The sequence below is a fragment of the Coloeus monedula genome, assembly GCF_965178545.1.
Source record: "Coloeus monedula genome assembly, chromosome: 10".
NCBI classification, from domain to species: domain Eukaryota; kingdom Metazoa; phylum Chordata; class Aves; order Passeriformes; family Corvidae; genus Coloeus; species Coloeus monedula.
Genome location: NC_138790.1, coordinates 8,778,743 through 8,802,498, shown reverse-complemented (window position 1 = coordinate 8,802,498; position 23,756 = coordinate 8,778,743).

Below are 23,756 nucleotides of genomic sequence, written 5' to 3'. Positions count from 1 at the left end.
GTTACAGAGGAGGGCTGGGAACCACAAGTATCCTCTTGGGATTCTATCCAAAATGAGCTGCTCACTGCGTGACTTGAAGGAAGTCACTTAATCTGATTTCTGTATGCCTTAGTCAATTTAGATATAAAACTGGATAGAAAGCAGAACAAAGCTAAAATTTCCTGTTACTGCAGTCAGACCTTATCTATGCAGAATAAATAATTCTTTTGACATAATTCATTATGGAAGGGAATATCAGAGAAGAAAGGTGACCCAGAAACAGTCTGGTTCCTTAACAAGAAGAAAAACCAAGCACAAAGAGAAGTAACATTTTCAAATATTGAAGAAATGCATACAAACAGTACTGCAAGCACTAAAATGCTCACAGTGCCTGCAGACAGTGACTTTTGGATAGGACAAAAGTCTGAGAAGTCTCAATGGCATTTTGTCATCCATCCATGAGAAAGCTGATACCTGAGCAATCAGATTGACTTTGTTGGTGCTGAGATGAGGGTGCTCATTTGGAATAATTTGATCAATAGTTTTCAGTATCCACTTGTGAGAAAGAAGCAGAGAATATCAAAGGTGTAAGTAGACTTACTGCTGTCCTGATGATCTATGGAAGAGGACAGAATAGTCCTACAGGGTGACATTCCTACACAGTATCCAAAGGCACTCACAGAAAGGTGGATCTCTTTATACACTTCTGCAAGTTTGAAAGTCCATTATTTTCTTTCTGGCTTTACCACACTCAGGGCTTTCTAGAAGCTGCTAATCTGTTTTAGCTCTGAACATATATGATTATGAAAGAGAAGTGAACTCCCCTCAGGATGGAGAGTTAGATAACTGTAGGATTTTAGGGCAAACAAACAAAGCAATCAACCCAGGCTACCCACAAAATGGCCTACATACTGAAACTTCAAGTCTGGATCCATATTTCAAAATATTCTGAAAGTTTAAAGGGTTTTGCATGGAAAATTACCAAAAGAGAGGTGTGGAGCCATCACTCCAAATGCAAATTCAAGAACCAAAGACAAGCAGAGGAATTTTGTGCAGATCCCTGTTTGATACAGGAAGGATTCTGAACACATCAAAGTAACAGCAGTTCATCATCAGATGGAGATTTTAACCCCTGGATATTAATTTATGAAATTATATTTTATATAGATATGTATTTTAGCCCTGTTTTCTTTCTCAGAAGTACAGGCTCCTCATCAGAGTAATGCAGGCCTGCCTGTGAATAGAGAGTGTTACAGTAAAGCTGTGGTGACTGGCAGAGAGGTGAACCATTTGGAAAGTCTGCAGGAGCCCAGCCAGCATCCAAGGAAATTTTACTCAAATAAAGAATCCTGGACAGGGCTTGAAACATACCAAATCATTCAGTTCATCTAACCCAATGTTCTCTGAAAGCTGCACCAGGATCCAACCAAATTAATGGCCATACATTGAGCCAAAAAAAGAGAATAGTCTTAGCTACAGCAAGATTTTCCCCTCTCAGTTTAATATGCAACATACTGTGAACTAAAATCAAAAACTGTATAATATATTTTAATTGCATAGTTACAATTTCTATGTTAATTGCTTTAAAGCATACTTTAAAATATTGCCTTTAAAAGTCATGTCAAATGAATACAATGGGAAAACATTCTGCAATAAGCATGCATTCTCCCTCTGCTCACAAATGGCTTATAAAATTCAACAGTAATATTTTGGCAATCAGAACTATTTACATAGGAGACAGATGACTAGGCATGGGAAAAGCAGCTTTTGTTCACATCAAAGGACCACATACAAATTCTCACATAGTACTGTCATTTTTAAAAATCCTCATTTTTATTTACAGAGAAAAGAGATTGAGCAATGTGATAAAAGCATGAATGGTCAGAAGTACAGCATGTTTAAAGAGGGAGAATGCTGCATTACTAGTATAGCATAAGGAAAAGTCTCATTGCATCATATAGGAAAGTGTCTCAGAGTTCAACCTGGGGACAAGAAAGCATGGCTCTGGCAGCCTCTGCACTCTTTAAATGTCCTGCAGCATAAAGGAACTTGCTAGGAGATATTTTTTACTTTGACTGCCTGATTACAGCTATCTCTTATAATTGCTGCCTCACATCAATACCCTTTCTCATTACAAAAAAACCCCCAGTTTATATAAGGAACCTCCAGTTTACATGAGGAAAAAAACTGGGCATAGAAATCCACTTTTAAATCTTTGGGAAAAAGTATCCCAACAGGATATATTGTACTTAAGATATGCATTCTGCAGCAGCTCTGAGCACAGACAGTTCCCAGCTTCAAATTTACTACTTCACACCATGGCAACCTCAGTTTGACTGAAGAACTTCTAGGAACCTGGTTTTAATTACATGTTGTATCACACAAGTGCTTTTGGTGATGAATACAAGAAGCTGTAACATACTACCTGATCATACAAATACTGCACAAGATATTAAACTTGCCTACTTTTTTCCTCCCTCGATGGCTGCTGTTGTGTTTAGAGCGAATTTGGTCCTCCCAACTTCAACATGAATTCCATCAATTTCTAAACAGCTAAATAATTTTTTTCATGACAGCAGAATGTAGTTTGCTGTTCACAAATTGTAAACCACTGAGGTACGTTGGAAATTAGACAGCAATGACAATTCAAAACCCTGTGGTATCTCAAGGGTACACAGCCATTTCTGCACGTGCATGCACATACACATTATGTAACACATGGTGTTTAACAGAGAAATGTGCACTGAAGGTCTTAGAGTCGCCATGCTTGCCTTCAGACTGTCCACATCGTACACCCAAAATCTCTAAAAGGCTGTTTTGCTTCTGCAATGATGATTGTGGTCAACATATTCATTCCTTGGGCATGGTGGAGCCCTCTACAGTAAGGGCTAGTTCCTCTTCTCTGGAGTCAGACATCTGTTAAAAACAGTCAGACACCATCTAGAAAATTCCCCCAGGAATGCAGGATCATCTCAAGGCTCCTTCCTTCCTACCTGGACCACTTTTCTCATTATTCCTTTTTTAACACAGTTGCGTAGCAATGTGTGTTTAACAAGCACAAACACAACCAAGACACTTCCCATCATAGACGCTTCCCTTTAGGAAGAGCATGACAGGCACACTGTCATGTGGCAGATGGTTGTTATATTATTTAACATTCCACTGGAAGACACTGAGATATTCCTACATACAGTAGGATAAGCTATGAAGTGAAAGAGGCAGACACCATTACATCCTGCAAGATCACTCATTTTTCCCTCCCTGGATCTGGTGTAGTCCCATGTGCTCTTTACAACCAACAAAGCTGAACATGTCAGTCCTGGAGAACTGACTTTAAGGGAGTGACAGCTCAGATTTCTTGCCCACTGAATTGGCAAATTCCCCGTGGCATTTGTTCACCTGGTGTGAACCTTTTCCAGCTATTCAAGCGTAGTCTGAGGCTACTGTACTCCAGACAGTGCAGAGTCTGCCTGCTAACAGCAGCTCTAATCACTGACCACCGGCTGGGCACAGACCACAAAGCTGCAGCTTGCTTGCTAACTCATTGGCAGTAGTCATTTTTACCAATTGTAAAACACCTCAAAATAAGGTTAAAAATAACCTGTGACTTTAATTCCATGTAGATGATTGTTTCAGGCAATTTGACCTTCTCTGGTCCGGGATGAGTGACTCGTGGATAAGAGGAGTATTTCTAATACTAAACATGTATTTAGAAGTAATTCAACCAAATTGTTTACCAACGGAAGAGATGTGTTTACTGTACAGTCAATACTGCTTGATCTTAGAGGAGAACAGCTTGTAAGGAAGGAGATTAAATGACTCATTAAAAGTTGCGATATGCATTTTTTCTATTCCCAGGGAATAAAAAATTCTCTTATTTTATGAGTGAAACACAAAGTTCTGGACATGCATACTTCTTTCTCTGGTGTTAAGCTTTTTTTTTAAAGTGCAGGCTACTGATCTGGGAAATAAACTTTCTACCTTTATTGCATAGATATAGGCATCTGGAAACAGTCAAAGAGTATCGTATCTCAACTCCTGATAAACTAAATGCTCAAAAGTAGACCTTTTTTCAAGGTATAATTGCAGTAACAAGGTACAACTCTTGCTATAGAGTCACTTTAATCAGATAGAAAATGCTGCTTTATATGCAGGCCACTTACTTTCAGAACAGTTTTGACTAGAAAAATGTTTGGAGAAGGTGGGATGCTAAACTTGCTTTTTCCATATTGGTGATGACTGGAAGTTCCAAGGATTAACTAGACCATTCCACCACCTTATAAGGGACCACGTTTTACTTCTTTAGCAGACAGAGGTGATCTGAAATCCAAAGAAGCTTTCCTAAACATTTTAAAGTATTCCACAGCTTCCTCAGGCCTTCCCCTAGGAGCCATGTTACTTTATATAACTTATGAGCAAAGAGCTGGGTGGTTAAGGAGGTGCAATGTATGGTTTGAACTCAATTCAGAAGAATTGTGAACTGAACTGAAGTGGGTTGGATAAAAAAGGGAATAGCAGCTGCATTTAACATTTCCACAATGATCAAGGGGAAACAATTACCTTAATTTAGTCCTTATTTCAGAAGTGTTTTCATTTGAGACCTCTGATTCAAAAGGAAACATTTTAATTATCATTTTGGAAAATAAAAAGCAATACATTTTAAATCTAATTTGATCTGTACCAGAAATCCTTCCAGCTGTCCAACTTCAAAGACTGTTAGCACAAACAAGAATGCCCTTCACCTGTTTGAGATTGTCCTGCTACTGGTGCAGGTTAAAAAAAATTTCTTAGCCCTCAGCAACTATTCAACATGAGTAAAGAAGCTTTACAAGAAACCTAAATTTGTTCCTCTCTTTGCTTGGCCTGCATGGTCAATATTGTTGTCTTCCAAGACCAGGATTTGAGCAGTCTGGGCTCTTGTAAGTCAGGTTGAGCATTTTTAAGTCCAGCAAGAAAGTCTGATGCAATGTGAAACTCAGTACATTACTGGGAAAAAAAAAAAAAAAAGATTTCGAGATGCATCCAAATTCAGTAAAGAAGGATGAGTAGGTTCAAGATTCTTGTTTTCTCTAAAATGTCACGATCCTCTCAAGTTTTGGCATGACACCCTTCAGCAGTGCAGTGCTGCAGCCTGCTTGCACTAAGTGGTTCCATTGGCTTCCACACAGGTGGAGTAAGGCACATATGGCAGAAGAAAATATTTTCCTGGCTGAGATAGATAAGCTTATGACAAAGCAATCTATTTTTTTACTTTTGTTAAAAAGTAGTGTGTAACAAATTTAAATTCAAAGATTCTCCTAAACAGAGAAATGTTTCAAAATTTTAGTATAGTAAATAATAACATTTTTCATTCTCTTGCTGAGTGAAAACATTTTATGCAAGAGCTAACCAAAATAAAAAACCTGCAGCCAGAAAAACAAGTGTTAAATCATGCTGACAGTCTTGCCAATTTTATGTATTTTCACTGAAAACAAAGGCACTAGCTACTTATTTAATTCTACTTTAAAATATGTTAGCATGCTAAATAAGAAGAGCAGCCTAAGATAAATAAGATATAAATAGTTACTAGGATAGCCCAGCACCATTTATTATTTTTATTGATTTCTTTTTTCCTGCCAGCTACTTAGATCTGTTGTTTCTTCAAGCACTTCTTTTTTTAATTTCTTCTTAAGAAGAAACACTTCTTTCTTGGGTAATTGCAAGCAGGGATTTGAAGAAATTTGCTCACAATCAGATACCAGTAGACCTTATATCAAAATCTTTACTCACTTCTTTCTTAAAAAAAAGCTATTAAAAAATAGCAAAAATATATATGTATTACATATATATATATACACACATGCTTGATCAAGAAACATAGAAGTCACACCTTGTTATTGAATCAATAATAATAATAATAGTTTATAATTCAATAATAATAATATTAATAATAATAATAATAGTTTTACCTAAGCCTGAAAGCTGATAATATGAGTAAATAACAAGTTTTCATAGTGCTACCCCATGCAACCATTCCCCTCAGTTAAATTCTCTTTCACACAGCCAAGCCCATGCATTGTTGCCAAAGAAAATACTCAGAAATCAGATAGGGCAATTTCTTAATGAAGATAAAGTTTTCTTAACTGTTTGAGCCATGATGTTCTGCTATTTTCTCCTTAACTTTTTAGATATTATCTCTATTATAGAGGAAAAAAATATATTGAAAAAGATTTTATCATCCCAGTTAGGTCCTCTGAATATACAGTAAGCCAACTAACTCACGTTAAAAATTAGTTAAGACAAAATACATGAGTTAATGGATTGAATTCAAGGTAAGAGAGGCAGATTTTTAACATGGGCAATTATCTCCTCTGCTAGTTTCACAAAGACTTTTTCCCTGTGCAATGTGGATGTATCTTTTCACTCAGACTCCAAGCCTGAGTGAAATGGCTCTGCTTTTCACTCACTCTCCAAGCAGAGAATACACAAATTAATTCACTGTAGGCCAGGTGGGTTTTTTTTTAATGTTATTTTTAATTTTATTACTAATTAAGGTTGGAGTCTAGCCACAGACTGTGACTCCAAGTGGGTTAGCTACCACTGACCAGAAAAAATAAACTTATCCAAAGAGTTCCAAATCAACAAGCAAGTCAAGACCCAACAGCAGGGTCCAGGGAACCAAGCACAGAGCAGCAATCAAAGAGTTTGGAATCAACATCCACAGGCAATCATTAGACACAGAAAACAGAAGGGAAGGCAAAATAACTGGTTTCCAAGTCTACAGAATATATTGATTTCCTGCCATACAAAAGTTTGATGACTAGTCTAATCCAAGATAATATAAAAATAATTCTGTTTTCCTGCACAGTGGCTGACTAGTTCCTTTCACTCCTAGCCCATTCCCAGGTTGTGTGGGGATTGTGCTCACCACAATTTACAGCCCAGTGTTGTTGCTGACCTGCCAGATCAAGTTTAAATCTGGCAGGGATGCTGACCCCCAAGAGACACCCAACACAGGGCCAGGGCAGTTACCACAAATGCACTGACTACTTACAAATCTCCTGAATGACAGTGTGAGTCTTGGGGTAGCCAAGGTGCTGTGACACTTTCTGCAGTGCACAAAAGACCCTTAGCTTGTTTCCTATTCCAGCTTCACCTTGAGTATGTGAATGACTCCAGTCATTCTAAACATGGATTTGGTCATTCTGCTGGGAGGTCACAGCTTTGGAAAATACATCTCAAGGTTTTCCCCCATAGATTAAACAAGAGGAAGCTGTTCCTCAAATGAAAAAAGAGTTAAGATGAGGAACTTCACTGTGGGATATTGTGAATGCTAAAAGTTTACAAGTGTTTGAGGGAAAACTGCCTTAACAAGAGGGAGATTTACTGAATGTTACTAAATACATAGAAGCTCTGTTGGCTCAGGAAATCTCCAATCTGAAAATGAGAGCCTGTGAGAGCATTCACAGGGAAATTGTGCTCATTAATTCTGCTCCCACATTCTTCCCTAGCCAGGCACCCATTTTCAGTCTCCATCAGACAAGATGCTGGACTGGGTAGGTCTTCAGAATGAAAGGAAGGTTCCTATGTTCCTGTCAATTGGGATTTCTTCACTTGCTGTTTTCTTAAGCTGTTGCTCGCTGCTATTATGCACTGTCTCAAGAACTACTTTCCTCACAGAGGCTTCGGCATTGAACTGCTGGATTTGAGATGACCATTGGCTGTATAATGACAACAGCACATTATCAAACTGTTGTACAGCCCTTTACATAATCTCCAGCCATGAAATAATGAAAGGCAGTACCACCAGAGCCTGCTCCTGAGCTCTACTTCCAACAGTCTGCACAATACAAGATTACTCATGTGCCTTTCCAAGCCTGCAGAAAATGCAGCTACCTAATAATGAGCAATTCAGCTGCACAGTTTCTACCATAACAGCTAGACATGTTGTTCTGCACAGTACTTTAGTTCATTATGCAATTTTCATTACTATCACTGTAATTCTGTCTGAGAAGCATCGAAGCTCAGTCTAGTTATCCATGGCAAAATACACTGTTCCATTCATTTCCCAACAACAATTGTTTATTTCTTCTTCCTAATAACATCAGCTCCTTTCAGCTCTGTTGAGTAATGTAAATTAGTTATTCTACACTAGAAAGTCAGTGAGCAAATTGGCCTTGCCACAATAGCCTCTCAAACAGGAACCATTTGCCAGAGATCATAAGATGAACAGCTAATTGTGGCTTTCTAAAATACCTCTCATATTCTCCACTACAGAAGCAATATTTCTGCTTTATTGAGCTGACAAACACTAGCAGAACTGTCCCTGTGGAGGTGGGCTGAGCTTCAATGCAGTGATCTGAGCATTCTCAAAAGTTCAGGTGTTTTGCAATCTTAGATTTCAGGTTTTTTCCCTTTGCAGACATTGAAGTCGGCTTCAAAACTTCAAACTTGATATGCAATATTTATCACATTTCAAGCAGAACATTTTATTTCTGAAGCATTTTAAGATACTAGAATGTTAAGTGACACGTTTTCTAAGGATGAAAAATCTTTCTGGTGGTGAAGGTCAGTATATTTTAAACAGTTACAGAAATCACAGAGAATAGATGCTTCTATCCATGCTACAGGGTCTCTCTTGTTTGAAGCACTATTCCTTTATAGACTTCGTCTACAGCACCAACCTAAAGTAGAGGTCAAGCCCAGCCATGATGATAAAAGTGACCACAGAATCGTGCTGAGGATTAGAGAGGCCACAAAGATGGACAAGATCAAGAAACTTTGGCTACCTCTGTATTTACTGGATAAAATCCATGGTGGCATAATAGAGAACTTTAAATAAGCTTAGAAATAACCACAGAAAACACATGAAATGTGATTTTCAAGCACAAGATGTGGCTCAAGCTGTATTACTGAGAAATTACTCTTTGATAACCACATTATTGTCAATTCTAATAACATTACAAGAGAGAAACCACCTCTGAATTCCACCACAAGAATATTAAATTTTCTAAAAGAAATTACAGAAAAATGTTTAATCTTAGTTAAAAGAAAATTTAAAACAGCAGCTACAAGAGTAGGGCAATTGCATGCAGCAGGGAGGCAATTCAAAACATTACATAAAGACTCTCAGTTTACAGCCATGTGAGAGAGGGAGACTCCAAAAGTGGTGATAAGAACAACAGTATGGTTAAACATCTGAGTAAGGGCTGCTAATAGAAGTAAAAAAAAAAAAAAATTAGAAAATGTGGACGGTATGGCTAGATAGAGAACACAGGAAAAGGAGTTAGTTCTGTCAAATTAAAGGTAAAAGGCACATTTTAAAAAATCTTTTCATTGTTGGCATAAAGTACAACTTGCTCTAGGTATATAAAGACTACTATTAATAAAACTTTTTCAAAAGTACTGGAAGCCAGGAGCCTGCCAGAAAGTTTCTGAAACCAAAAGATCATAAAGATATAAACACTTAAGCAGATAACCCCATTTCAGAAACACTACTGAATTCTTTCCATTTGTGTGCAACAGAAGGAGGTCAGGCAGGTTCATGCTCTAAGCCAGTCTGCCCAAGGAACCAGTCTGAGGAGCTGCCTCAAACCAAAGTGTTAAGGAGGCAGCTTTTTCCCGGCTCTGTAACATGAGCTGCATAAATTGGCAAGACCAGGGAGTGTTCACCCATGGGTTCTAAGGGACTCTAATACAAAATTTTGCCAGGCTATTACAGTGCACAACTTGTCATGTAAATCTTCCTCACTTGCTGAGGGATGTAGTGGGCAAACACCTCCCAGACCTTGCAAAAGGTATCAAGGGCGTTCTTGCAAACAACAGACCAAAGAATTTAACTTCTACTTATGTAAGCCAGTAAGACATTTACTGTATGTCAGAATCAATAGATACTTGGATAAATATGAATTAATGAGGAAGAGTCAATGAGCCTTTCAAGCACAGTGATGCCTAGTAAAGCTATCAGAATGCTTTGAGTATTCATTGTTGGTTCAATAAAGTTACTCAGTGTACTAGGATTTTCCCCCAAAGATACTGACACAGGTTTCTGAATGGCCTTGACAGCCACTACCCTTCTGCGGGCTCTCTGATTTTGCTCTAGGATAAAGCAGTGTCTTTCAAGAATTATGTTCAAATGACAGAAACAATGGTTTAATTTTCAGATTGAAAGACATTTGCAGAGGAGTACTCCAAAAACCTATACTGGAACCTGTGCTACTCAATATCTCTTGATCTGAAAAGGCAAAACAGGGACAGAAGCAGAGCAAGAGAGTTTGCCAGTCATAAAAACAGGGGGAAAAAACCCCCTAAATTAAATCCCCATTCTGGACAGTTAAAATGTAAGCCTAACTACCAAGGATCAGAAGCTTCCCAGTATCTGATAATTAGATCATTACATGAAAATAGAATTTATTGTCAATAAAAAGAGAGTAATGCACATGGGGAAAAGCAGCCTTAACTGTTCCTGTGCAGTGATGATCTGGTTTTGCCATTAGTATTCACATCTATTATCCAAATTTTGCTGCAGGTAACAACTAAAATAGCAGATAAATTGTCAGAAAGTAGCTAAAAATACCCAAACAAGGCATAGGAATTTTTTTTGACAGGAAGAGGCAAGAACATATATTCTAGTAAAAACCCATTGTTCACATGTTACACAATACGTTTAATTCAGTATTTCCTTTTTATTGCTCTCTATCTCAAAAAGGCAACAGAAGAATTAGAAAAGGAATTGCAGAGCATTATAAGGAAAGGATCACCTAATATATGACTGAGGGGGTCATTTTGTTTCGGTGTTGTTTTGGTTTTTAAAAAAATTTTTTTTGTTATTGTTTTGGTGGTTTTTTTTTAATTTCCGCAGATGTTCCTTCCTTCCGGTCATCAGAGGGCATCAGGCAAGGGAGAGTGGTTCTGGCAGTTCTCAAGCCATGTTTTCAGTTTTCTGGATGGTGCACACAGGTATGCCTAGGTCCACAGTCCTGGGTTTGCCCAAATACTCTTCCGGGGGGAGGTGGGAGATGTCAAGAAAGGAATTCCTCCTTTTCCCTTTTGTTAATGTTTTTTTGTTGTCTATCAGATTGTTATGGGTGTTAGGGGTGACTGAGCAAACCAAAATATGAGTTTCAGTACAAGGCCTCTCCCTGACTCAATGCACTTTCAAACAAATAAATATGTCTAATCTACTAAGAGATTAATAGACTCCAGTAGCACAGCATTTAAGTAGGTACTTACTGCTCTTTCACACAATTCATGAGTTTGATTATTTAAAAAAAAAAAAAAAAAGAAAATAAATTTGTACCAGCTACTTATGGCTAGGGCAGACAGCCAGAATCTGTAGCCTTGTGAAAACATCTCTTAACATCTCTCTGTGGTGGCTGCACTGTTGACTTCACCAGGACTCAGAGGTTTTTTTTTTTTATGTGAGGGAGGTAAGGGAATGGACATCTTTATACAGATAAAAAAGATTTTCTGAGAGGTTCTCAGCAATATCGAAAGCAGTGCATTTCATCAGAGGTCTCCATCTTTTATGCACAAATTGCACCTCACAGAGCACAGTGCCAAAAACATTTAACACCATCTCCAAACAAACCAACTCCTGGAGCATTTTGGTGTAAATATACAAAGCAGTGCATGATAACAGTCAAAACAAGAACAAAAACCCAAAATGAAACAAAAACAAAACAGAGAAACATAACCCCCCCCCCCGAAAATCTTAGAACGCACAAGAGCATGGCCCACAAAAGCTCTAGTTTCCTGAAAGAGCTCAGTATTTCTAATTTATAAACATCCTTGGACAAGGAACAAACAAGAAAATACTAAGTAGGGGAAAGGGAACACAGTCTTAATTTTGGAAAAACACAGCAATACAGCAGAGAACTTGCACTTTCCTCAAATAACTTGGCAGCAGGCTTTCTAGTCATCCACAGGCAACTGACCCGAGCCATATCACAGCCCAGCCTTACCAAATCCCACTTAGAGGAGCACCAATCCATGCAATTCTTCCCAGCCCCAAGACAGCCATTTGATCACTACCAAACTTAGCTGAGAAAAATCATGTTTATTATGGTCCTCAGAGACTATTACAGCTTCATTCCTGCCCTGTGAGCTCTCTCACGATCAGAAATTGGAGCAAAATCTCAGCCAACTCCTTCCTTCTCCCAGGTCTCTCAGCAAACCTTCAGTTTATCCAAGTAAAAGGAGGTACAGCAAATGTCTGAGTGACAGGCAGTCCCTCTGCAAATGAGTTTCTGTAAAGCGTCACTTTTCCAAACCACAGAGCAAGTCAAAATGAGCCAGAGCTTCTCAAGTGAATCCTTTTGTTAGATTGCATTTTGACCTAATCTGCAAATACCAACAGAACAGAGGCCTTTTGCCAGCTCTTTGGCACAGGTTTATCTTCTGTCCAAACTTAATTACAGCCAGCTCTCTTTCACCACCTTGCTTACTACTGGCAAAGTAGGATTACACATCAGTCACCACTCACATCCTTTGCATAGGGTACTTGCTGTGCCTTTCATCCAGACAAAAGCAGGGGGAAAACCCCATGAAGCAGCATCAACAATACACCAGGAGCTGCAGCTCTTGAATTTGAGACAAATATAAAATGGGACTGCCTGACAAACAAAGGACAAAACTATCTTTTCCCTTTATCTTCCAACGTGCAGCTGGGAAAATGGGCAGAAGGAAGGAGAAGCTGTGTGTTTTCCCCTCAAAGCACACCTCATATGCAAACCATGTCTCAGGGTACAGGAGAGGTTTCATGCCTTGCTAAGAATCACTTTGCTAAGGAAAACAACCTGCAATTTAGACGTCCTCTTAAATAAGCATCATTCTTAATAGACCCTGTCAAATAATTGGTGAGGAAATCTCTCTTAGAGATGCTGTATAAGCAAAAACTATACAAAGTAGAAACTTCTAGAGCTTGTTTTGCTTCCAAAAGAAAACAGAGATATTTGTAATCTCAGTTAGAGCACAGCAAGCAGAACCTTTCGCTGCTAAGTCAGTTAATTTCTGTGCTGGTTGTGCAGCCAGGCTCTCTCCGCGGGAAGATCAACCATACCTGAAAGTTGCAAACTGAAGGCACGGTCACACACTGAGCTAGTCCACACAGACAAAGGGATATTCCTTTGTCCAAAGAATATTACCCAACAGGAATATGGGGTATTTGCCCAGGGGAACTTCATAAAGAACATCAGTACTACAGATTTCCTCAACCCAACTCCAATGAATGTATCGAAGGGTTCCTGGGAGAGCTGCCACCAGCCTGGAAAGGTGACACAACCACCACACTCATTAAAACTGCTCGTTGCCTTAGCTGTGCTCTCATCAACATCATGCTGAGCATTCCAAATCTATAGAAAATTAAAACCATGTATTGGATTCTGTTTCCAAAGATAGCAGATCCAATTACTCATCTGTTTTTTACTTCCACAGCTGTTCACTAAGTGTCTAACCACAGCACAGATGAATGTTAAGCTACCAACTTAAACATTTTCCATATGGTATCCAATTACTCAGCTTGGATTTTTTAGTTCAAAGCTGGAATATTTGAATATTTTTAGGTCTTTTTAGGAATAGCACACAGGAAATAAAACTTAATTTCCTCAAAAGTTGGGACAAAAAGCAGTCTAATAGTCACCTGCCTCAATGAATCTGCATAGTTAATCATCACTAATGTGTATGAAAACAGGAAAAGTAATGGACTCTCAGAAGTCCCCTCAGTGTTGCATGCTACTATCAAATATATTAAAAAAAATTACCATATGGAGGTTTCAAAATCCCTGTGTTCACTCATGCTTAAGTCTGTTCAAACAATTTTTTTTCTGAAATTTTCCATTTTTTGGTATCAAAGTGGATTTTTTTTCTGAAAGGTCTGAGAAAACTTCTTTCAGCTGTTTCAGAAATGTGGGTGCTAAAGTCCCTTTTATAAAAAACCCCAAACCAACCATCAAACAAACAAAAAACCCCCCACCAAAAGAAAACAAACCCACCCTCAACCACCCACAAAAATCTCCCTTTTAAATGACAGTGGATAAAACAGCAGCAGCATCAACAACTGAAATATCTCGCATGCCCTTCAGCTGTTAGCTTAATTTTATTATTGAGACAGATGGTAAACTTCTGGCAATTTTGTTGTGCTGAGCCTCACACCCAGGATGTATGTCTCAGACAATCTGCAGTTTGGGGATACATAAATGGAAAATTCATCTGGCAACATAAAACAGGCTGCAGGAGCAAGCTGGGAAGGAAACAGGTTGGCTGTGCAACCACTGGACCAACAGAAACCCCACCAAGCTTAGTTTATTCACTGTATTAAGAAACCAAGAGGCAAGATGAGCTGCCTTCTTCGTCCTGATGTGTGAGGAGGCCTGGCAGAGGACACTGAAAATGGCTTTTATTGGCTTGGCTTTACATACATCTGCAGGAGCCAGACTTTCACAGGGCAGAAAGCTGGAGGAGGACAGATGTTTCCTTGGAATATACCAGGGAGATTCCCCAGCAACACTACACGTACAGGGTCAGGTCAAAGATCCCTCTAATCTGCTGCTTTTTCCCCCGCAGCAGCTGGGGAAAGAAAGTAGCACAAGTATACAATAATATTTCCCTAGTGTATCCTCCCAGCTCTGAACTTCCTCAACCAGAGACTGTATCTACTGTTCAGGAGCCTTTTGTGGAATTTTTTCTTCCATTGGTTTGTGTAATAATGGTTTGAAACATTTGGCCTTCAAAACATCCTGTGGCAAGGCATGCCATCATTTAATTATGTTTCTACGGAAAGAAAAGTAAGGGGGGTTTTGTTTGTCTTAAACTTGTCAGCTGCTTATTTCACTATGTACTTATAGACCCTGTGTCATGAGAAATATTGAATATGCCTTCTCTAGTCACCTTTTCCATATCTCTGAGCTTATGAACTGCCATGGTCTGCCTTTCCCACCCTCTACCTCACATCATATCTTCCAAGTTTAAGGAAATGTCACCACTTCCTACATCTTCACAGAAACTTCTGAACACTGTCAGAAGTCCAAAACCGCACAGACTAAGCGAGACAAGAACAAGCTATGAAGATACTTTGTCTTTTATTTTCCTCATATTTTTCCTAATTTTATTTTTCTGCCTTTTTTATTATTGCCAACTACTGCAGAAAACCAGTGCTTTACTCCCAACTCAATCTCTGTGAAGAATTATGAGTGTGTGTTTTGAGGTTTTTTGCTTGTTTTGGGTTTTATGTTTTTGTTTGGTTGGGATTTTTAAGAAGTCCTAGTACTCTAACATAAGCCATATGGAGAATTAGTCCCTTAATTATTGAGTCCTTACAAAAACATCATAGATGTGAGGCATGGCTTCTTCGTGTGAATCTCTCCTCTTCAGCATATCTATATGACTATTAATTCTATTGTTTATTATAATTGCTTAATAGTTTTCTCCTGTAGCAAGTCATCCTTACACAACTTAATATTCCCAGATTCCCTTAAGAATCAGCATCAATTTGCCATCTGTTATTCCTTTGGTACCAAAGCTAATTTAACTCATATATTATGCACCACAGTTACCAGCTCAGTAATTTCTATCTGACTACCTTCAAAACACCCAGGCTACACCATTCAGCCTTGACAATTTATTACTACTCATTTTTATGGATTTGTTCCAAAAACTTCTGACATCGCAACACCTCTCTAAGAAATATTTCAAGTCAGTTAGAGCAAGTCGCACCAGCACACACACGAAAGAGTGGAGATTGCCCCACAGAAAAGGATCCTCAGAAAGGGCTGGGTGCCACGGTGATGTATTATGCAATTAGGATACAAAATTTACCTTAGAAGTGTAAATGCCAAATTTGGAAAGAGTCAGAGATCCTTCCCTTCTCCCACACCAACATTAATGCTGACACCATTTATAACTCACCACAGGAAATTTCCAAGCTGTCTGGCAAAATTTTTTGCTAGTTCTGTGTGCTATAAAAGTCTGAAGACTAAACATTACATTTAGCTGTAAGCAATACCTCCTAGGATCACATTACTCGAGGCTAGGGAGAGTAAGAACATCAAGACTGAATGAATACCTTCCAAAGATAAGCAAACAACGAAGTGCTTTGTCCTCCGGGCTCTTTTTGTTTTGTAAAAGGTTGTTAGCAAAGCCAAAGACCACATGTTTTCAGGTTTAGGCTTATGTATCTAGGTCTTATAATATGAAAGCAAAGTTTCTTGAGGTTATATAATGAAGGTTATTCGAGAAAAGAGAAAAAAATAATAAATTAAGCTGTTCCCACAGGCACCCTTCTTTTCCTTGGCCTCATTTTTTCCACCTCCCTCTACTTCACATTTAAGTTCCTTCTGCTCACAATCACATCTCAAGATTGTTTCTTTAGCTTAGTCATAAGTTTTGGTTAGAAAGAACCAGCCCAAACAGAGTAAGAATTATGCTTATTGCAGTCTTTATTGATGAAATGTTCCTGTTACAGCTCCTGTTTTCCCAAAAGATCCTCCAGTTTCACACTCCAGCTTGGTGATGTTGCTGCCATTTAGCTGATGGTTTAGACACTTACTAAAACTGATGCTTTAGTTAGTTACTCTGGCAGCTATCACACCTCTGCTGGACAGGCATGACCCTTAGCTCTGTCTTTATACGAGTCTACAACAAGAACAATAAGGACAGCCTAGCTAACAGATCATATTTAATTATCTAGAAGCCAAAAAGACAAGTGGGATTAATCTCTTAACCTACATGCTTGTTCTCCTAACATCATAGGATCCCTGCACAAAGCAAAACCCCTTTCAAGTACTGCCCCTCTGCCTGATCCCATGACCTGGTGTTTTAGAGGAAGGTGACAGGAAGGGCAGGAAAGAACGTGTTGCGAGGACTGAATTATCCCTTCTTAATATATCACCTTAAGGATCACAAGCAGATCCATGCAAGAAAAGCAAAACATAATCTCCACACAAACAACCCCCAAAACTATCTCCATGTGTAGAAAACCACATAATTTCACTAAATCTAAAAGTCTGAACCCTCTTGAGACCAAATTTTCACTTGGGTGAAATGACATTTGTTTGCTCACAGGAGAGAGGGAAAAAGGGAAGATTTCACATCCTCTGACTTATTTTGTCAGGTTGAATTTGATCTTACCCATATCATCAATTCAGACAGTGAACACCAAGAGCTCCAAGGGAAAGGACACCAGACAGTTCATGAGAAGAAATAAGATCTTTTGAACATGAATATCACTGAATATCCCATCCTATCAGGCATGTACATGTTCTAAAAGTGTTTACCATCCTCAGCCTGATGCAGTTTCTATCTACATTGCTTCTGCTTAAGAAGGACCATTCCTCCCTTAATTCATACACTCCCACTGTCTTTCCCAGTGGGTTTCTAAAACCTAGAGCCCCAACTAAATTGCTTCATATGAGGTTTCACAAAACCCAGAGCTAAAGCTACAGCAACTCAGCACTAGCCAACATCCCACCTGCAAGCCAAATCCCTCTCCTCCATCAGCAGGGCTGAAAAAGATAGCAATGGGGAGTACAGAGTGCAACAACCCAACCAGGCTTGGTCCTTCTCATGTCCCAGCCCTGGTGAGCAGGAAGCTCAAATTCGACTCTGAGCATAACAATGAAGAGCTGCCACCCCACAGCTCTGCAGGGACCAGCTGGCACTGAATGGGTGATCAAGTCATTGTTTCAGCAATGTGCATTCCCATAACATGTACAATGCATATCCCTATCCCTCCCTTGGGAAATCAGTGGTCGGGTCAGGAACTGTGAGCGAGGGAAAACTTAAAATACCTTTCCATTCTTACCTGTAGATAAAAAACCCCACCGAATTCCAAAAATCAAAAAACCACATCAGCCAGCTCTTTTCATTAGCACCAAGACTCAGACCTTCAAATACATTAGTGCTCTCAATTTCTGTTGAATTCTTTATAGCTAAGACATTTAAATATCTACAATCCAATCATGATTGAATTAGGTGATCTATATGTTTTCTTTAGATATTTAACCAAATCTCTGAGTCACAAGACAATAGAATAAAGAAAGGAAAACATTTTCAGAGATGTTTCAATGGTAAAAGGCAGCAGGAATTAACAATCCTAAAAGCATCATCCATGCCAATGAAATAAGATAGCACTGCTTCTACACACTTTTAACACACTGCTCTTATCCACTCTGAAAGATAAAGCTACTAGGGGTTTTGAGTTATTTTTACTCAGACTTTCTGCTCAGCTAAGAAAGTCAGATAGGTATGAACTACAAGAATCTTTAAAATCTGTCCATAAAATACAGCAGGTGCAGCTTTGTCTCAGGACACACAAATCACACCACACATGTTGGAAGGATGTAGAGTCTATATATGCATAATCTACTCTGTGACTGCATGATTAGGCCATGTGGGTCATTATTAAGAATGAAATGAACTGGAAGATTTTGCACTGTCAGAGAAGAAATGGTAGAAACCTTAAGTAGGTTTAACAGACTGGAATTCAAATTTAGAGTGCTTTGGGATTAAGCTGGAGTTTTAAGATTAGAAATCAGTTTATAAGGTCTGATAGGACTGAAGAAAATGCATGTTAGTGTTCCCTGGCACTGGAGAAAGCAAAGCACCAGGCAACAAGAAGAGAATCGCTCTCTCAGCATTGTCCTTACATTTAACAGGTCTGGTCTCTCAATACCACTCATTTATAGAGAACACTCGAGACATCTTAAGAGCATATGGGATATCCACAGTCACACCCCTGACAAGTCAGAAAGGTCCTTTCGCTGTGTGTGCGGCAAGCCCGATGTGCTCCAGGGAGCCCTGGGTGTCTGAAGCATCTGCTTTGCTCCTCAGGCACAGTGACCCCACCCCACAAGAACAGGCAGCCTTGGTCTCTGCCAGAGCATGTAACTGTTGGAGCTGCTGTCATCAGCCCCAGCAAATGGAATTCTTCAGGACTGCTGCACACGGTCACAGCAATTTCACACACACTGGCTTTGGGGCAAGTTCAGAGGTATTAAACCAGTACACCAGGGACCTACAACATAAGCCTTAGGTTACTATTAGCAGATACACCACTTTGAGAAGCCCTTCCCCAATTCTGCCTTGTGCTTACACAATGCACAGTCAGTGCATTCTGCTTGTTTGAAACCATTTATACCCACAGATCAATGAACTATTAGAGTTATCCAGAGTTTGGAGAGGTAATAGACACCTAAATGCAGACCCACTGCTCAACTGAGAGCCTTCTCAGAGGCTCACACAGAGCCTGCCTCAGCATGCCATGGTCTGCAGTGATGCCAGGACCCACCAAGCACTTGGCAAACAGACCCAGACACATGAAAGTTGTGCCCAAGGGCAGATTTTAGCAGCACTCATTGCTGTGGTAGTATGAGAAAGCCAAAATTTTCTAAAAATAACCTGAACAGCAATTTCAGAGCCTTTGTGGAGCCAAAATTCTTTAAATTCTGTCCTTAAGAAGAACTGAAGGTTTTGGCTGAAGTGATATAACTTTCCTTCATAGCAAAGAGACAGGTTCCCAAGCCAAGGCACCCAAGGTCTCTATCTAAAACCCCCTTATACACAGGCCTACAAGTGGGCTAAATTCCAGCAGTATCACAGACTATCTGCTTTCACTACAAGTGTGACGATATTCTTTTCTCCCCATGACCTGTGTTTGACTGCACCTTCCTTTCTGTACACCTGTGAAAGACCAAACTGTTTGGAAGTCATGGTTTACTCACATAATTATTCAGTTGCAAAGCCAGTAACAGCTTGCAAGCCTCTGGCAGATACAAGCAGTGTTTGCATAAGCTACTTTCTTCTCATGGAGATACAGTTTTACTGCCTCACATCTGCTGAACCTGCAGCCTTTCTGAGAGTGGCTCAAACTGTTATCATTCTGCATTTCCACGCACATCAGCTCAAGGATTTCAGCTGCGAAGTTCTGCTCAGTTTAGCTGTACAACAGGAAGAATAAATGTCGTCTTCAACTTTTGCAGAGTAAAAGGATGCAAACTGCATTAGCAGAGAATAATGCCTTTAAAGTCTAAGTGTGATAATCACACTATGATTATCCAAGAGATTTTAGCAGCTTACAACATCAGTAACGCAATATCTTGTTACAATTTTGTAAATATTTTAATAATCTTCTTCTGTGTAAGTAGTTATTTTTCCCCTAGGCAAGGTATGTGTGTAAAGCTTGGGAAGATAATAATGGCCATTACCCAATAGACCAGAAAAGCCATCTAGCACAGTATCTCCAAGAATACCCTAGAATAGATATATACAGAAAGAAATAAAAGCAAGGGAGCACAGGATAGTGCTTGCACAGAATAGTCTCACAGCATCCTGACAGATGTTGTTCAACACCTTTCTCAGCAAGAGAACACAGTGGTTAGTTTGATAATTTCAAACCTTAATAAAGCTCTGATTACAAGAATAAAAACAGAGAATGTGCCTCTAAGAAAGTGGGATTATGCTCAAAAATGATGCAGTACCTGAAAATGAGAGAAAACTGTGAATAGAAGTCAGGTGGAGCACCAAGACCTGCATAGGATGAGTAGTTTCCAGACTGCAAAGTCCTGATGGCAGATCCCACTTCAGGGAGAAAGAAAAATGCCAACCAGGGCTGTGCTGCCATTACACAGAAAGGCACAGGGAACAGGGAGGGGACAAGAGCAGCAATTTATGGAATCATGTCTAGCACACCTTGATGCCAGCTTACACCTGCATGAAACAGCAGCTGCCCTGCCTGCAGGGACTCAAGGCAATGGCACAGTGCTTGCTCTCAGAGGCAAGGGCAGTACAGAGTATTCCTTTTACCTCCACAGACTGCTCTGCTGCCATGGCAACGTGAACAACAAATAAAAAACAAGACAATATGAACTTTGAGCAGAATTTGCCATTTTCCTAACTTCTGATTTTAAAAATATCTTTGAGAATTTTTAGCAAATTTTCGCATTTCCTTGACCCTCTTCTGTCAGTAATTTGTTTGATTCTGAGATCTGAGCTTGCCTTCACATCACTTTTCACAGGCAGACCCCAGGCAATAATTACACTTTGGCAGTTTTTTTCCAGGCAACTTTTCCCATAGGTTTTATAAAAGCAGTGCCCAAAGCCCAATCCACTGGTGATAACCACTCTCTGCAATTTTTCCTTTAAGTTCCAGGTGGCAGCTGCTGCCATGAGGCTGAGAGTGACACAAAGCTTGGGAAGAAGGCAAGAGGAAGGACCCATTAATATGCTCCATAGCTTCCAAGGAACAGACACTCAAAAATAAAAACATTCATTCTTTCCACCTTCAGTTTGCCACATCTCAGGGTTCTCTCACTGTGCTCCAGAAGACTTTTGCCTCCAAAGCCTTACAAAGCCAGGATGAAATAGGACTCAAGGAACTTGTGCTCTCGGACAGAGTCAGCCTTCTCACAGGTGTTGAAGTTCCACATGAAACATCAGAACAGAACAGCATACTGAAATTGCCACCCTGGTACTCAGATCACCCTGTCAGCTGTTTGATGTAGCCCTCCTTGCTGTCAGAGGTTTTGTTCTTGCACCACAGGACCACACACACAGAGGAGTGCACGCACCTGCATGTACAAATGGATATATAATGGATGTATCTGAAATCCAGCTGTAACACCCTCACTGACTCTTCTGCTTAGAACATTTAATTGTGTTTTAAAGAGCTTTGAAATAATTATCCACAAACCTTCTGCCCAGGTTTAATGATGATAGCAGGGTCTGTCAGTGAAAGGGAACTCTTGTCAATGAGTTTGCACACCTTTCTGGCTTTGCAGGGAAAAAAAACCCACATAAAAACCAACCAAACAAATCACAGGAAATCCTCCACATTAAGGTTCATCTTCAGTTTCTGAAAGCCAGACCTAGCCTAGCGTAGTTGTGGCAGCAGGGTTATTGTGCCTGTGTTGTGGTATCTGCAAGTCTACCTCCTGCTCCGTCATTCCCTGCACTTCACCACTCAGCTGGAGCAAACCTCAGCGATGTGAGAGCACCACCACGGAAGGTGTTAGCCAAACCAAGGACTGAAGCAGTGAGTCACAAGGCTCAAAAGCAGGAGCTATTGTTGCAGAAACAGCAGGCTCTCAGTGCAAAGCATCCTGTGTGCTCACATGCTGTGAACTGGGCACAGCTGGGGACACACACCACAGAACCCACCCACACACTGGGTCTGGGTCACTCAGCAAGTATGTGGGACTAACGACTGAAGGCAACATTCGAATGTGGTGACTCATATCTCAGCTTTCAAACCCTGGCTTTGCAGCAAAAAGAACTCATTGCCATGCAAAACACCAGAATCTTCCCAGCCACCCCAGGCAAACCAGCAGAATTGAAGCTCCATGACCTCCTAGACTTGACCCACCTTTAACAAGCTACCTGCCTGACCCCTTTCACCCCCTCTGAGCAACTCACAAGATGGAGTGCACATTTTCCTGATGTGTCAAAGGCGTCTACAGACAAACCTCCCTAAAACAGAGCAGGACTGTGAATTGGAAAAGTTCTTGCCCCACAGAGGTCAGTTATTACATGCTAAGGTACCACAACAGATCTCACCATACTTACAAATTCCTCCACCAGAAGATCCTGACTGCTTTCTTACTGCAAATATATTCCATTGTCACATAAAATAAAATTATTTTTTAAATCACAAATGTGGGCTAGAGGAAAAAACCAAAACTACACCTTCCAGTCACAGAAGCAGTCCCTAAATTAAGACCTTAGTGCTTTTCATCTTCTGAGAGCAAACAAGAGAGCTGTAGGAGAGGAGCTCAAAGCCCTGAGGACACTAATAAGCTTTATTACCCCGATTGGCCTCACCCACACCTGCCTTCATGGCCCAGGAGCTCCTTTGCAGCCTAGGTTTGGCACACCAGTCCCAGAGCAGACTGCAAGGACAAGTCCCTCAGTAGCCCTGGGCTGTCCCAGGACCTGAGCCCAGCACCCACAGCCTGCCCCAGAGCTGTGCAGGGACTGGTGGTCCTAGGGTCCTGGAAGGAGAAAAGCAGCTGTGGCCCCTAGGGGAAAAAAGTAAAGGATGCGACCTGTTGGTATTGTGTCTGAGCCATGTGCTTTTGTTAAACTCTTCTGCTGAGGTCAGTCTCATTAAAATTCCCCTTTGACTATCTTGTTATTCCAGGCTTCTCTTGAATCAAAAAAGAATAAATAAATTTTGTGCAGTCTCTGTGATGGAGCTGTAAATGACTTGTCCAACAGGGTTTGTACTTTTATTAAGACAGGAATATTGGCCTCATAGTGCTAGCAGGTAAATGCATTTAGTGAACTTTGATACCTCTGCAGTGCCATGGGATTGGAGACTGTCCATGGTCTGGCAGCTCATAAGGCAAATCCTGTGTACTTACTCACTGAATGGATGAGAGTTATATCCTGTGCAAGGTGCTGCTCTGCTGCTTTTCTCTTGTCAATATTTGTTTACAGATAAATCCTGGAACTGCTGATTATGCTGGCTCCTGCACTCTCTGTCAATCAGCAACCAAGGAAAGCTGTGCATTCATTTACAGATGCAAAGCCAGAATATTGCACATTTCCCTTCAAACATCAGCACATCCTACACAGGAATTAAAGCTCAATGGCTGGGCATTAACCTGCAGCAAATCTGAGGAAGCAAACACTAAATACCAATTACTGCACAAAATTCAGGCACACAGAGAGCGATTAGGCACCTGCTACTTCCATTAACACTAAAACTGCTTGATACTTTCCTCGAAGACAATCATATGCAAAATATCCAAACTCATGAGTTCTGGACCATCTCAGTATCTCAGTGAACTGTTTGTGTCAGGTACAGA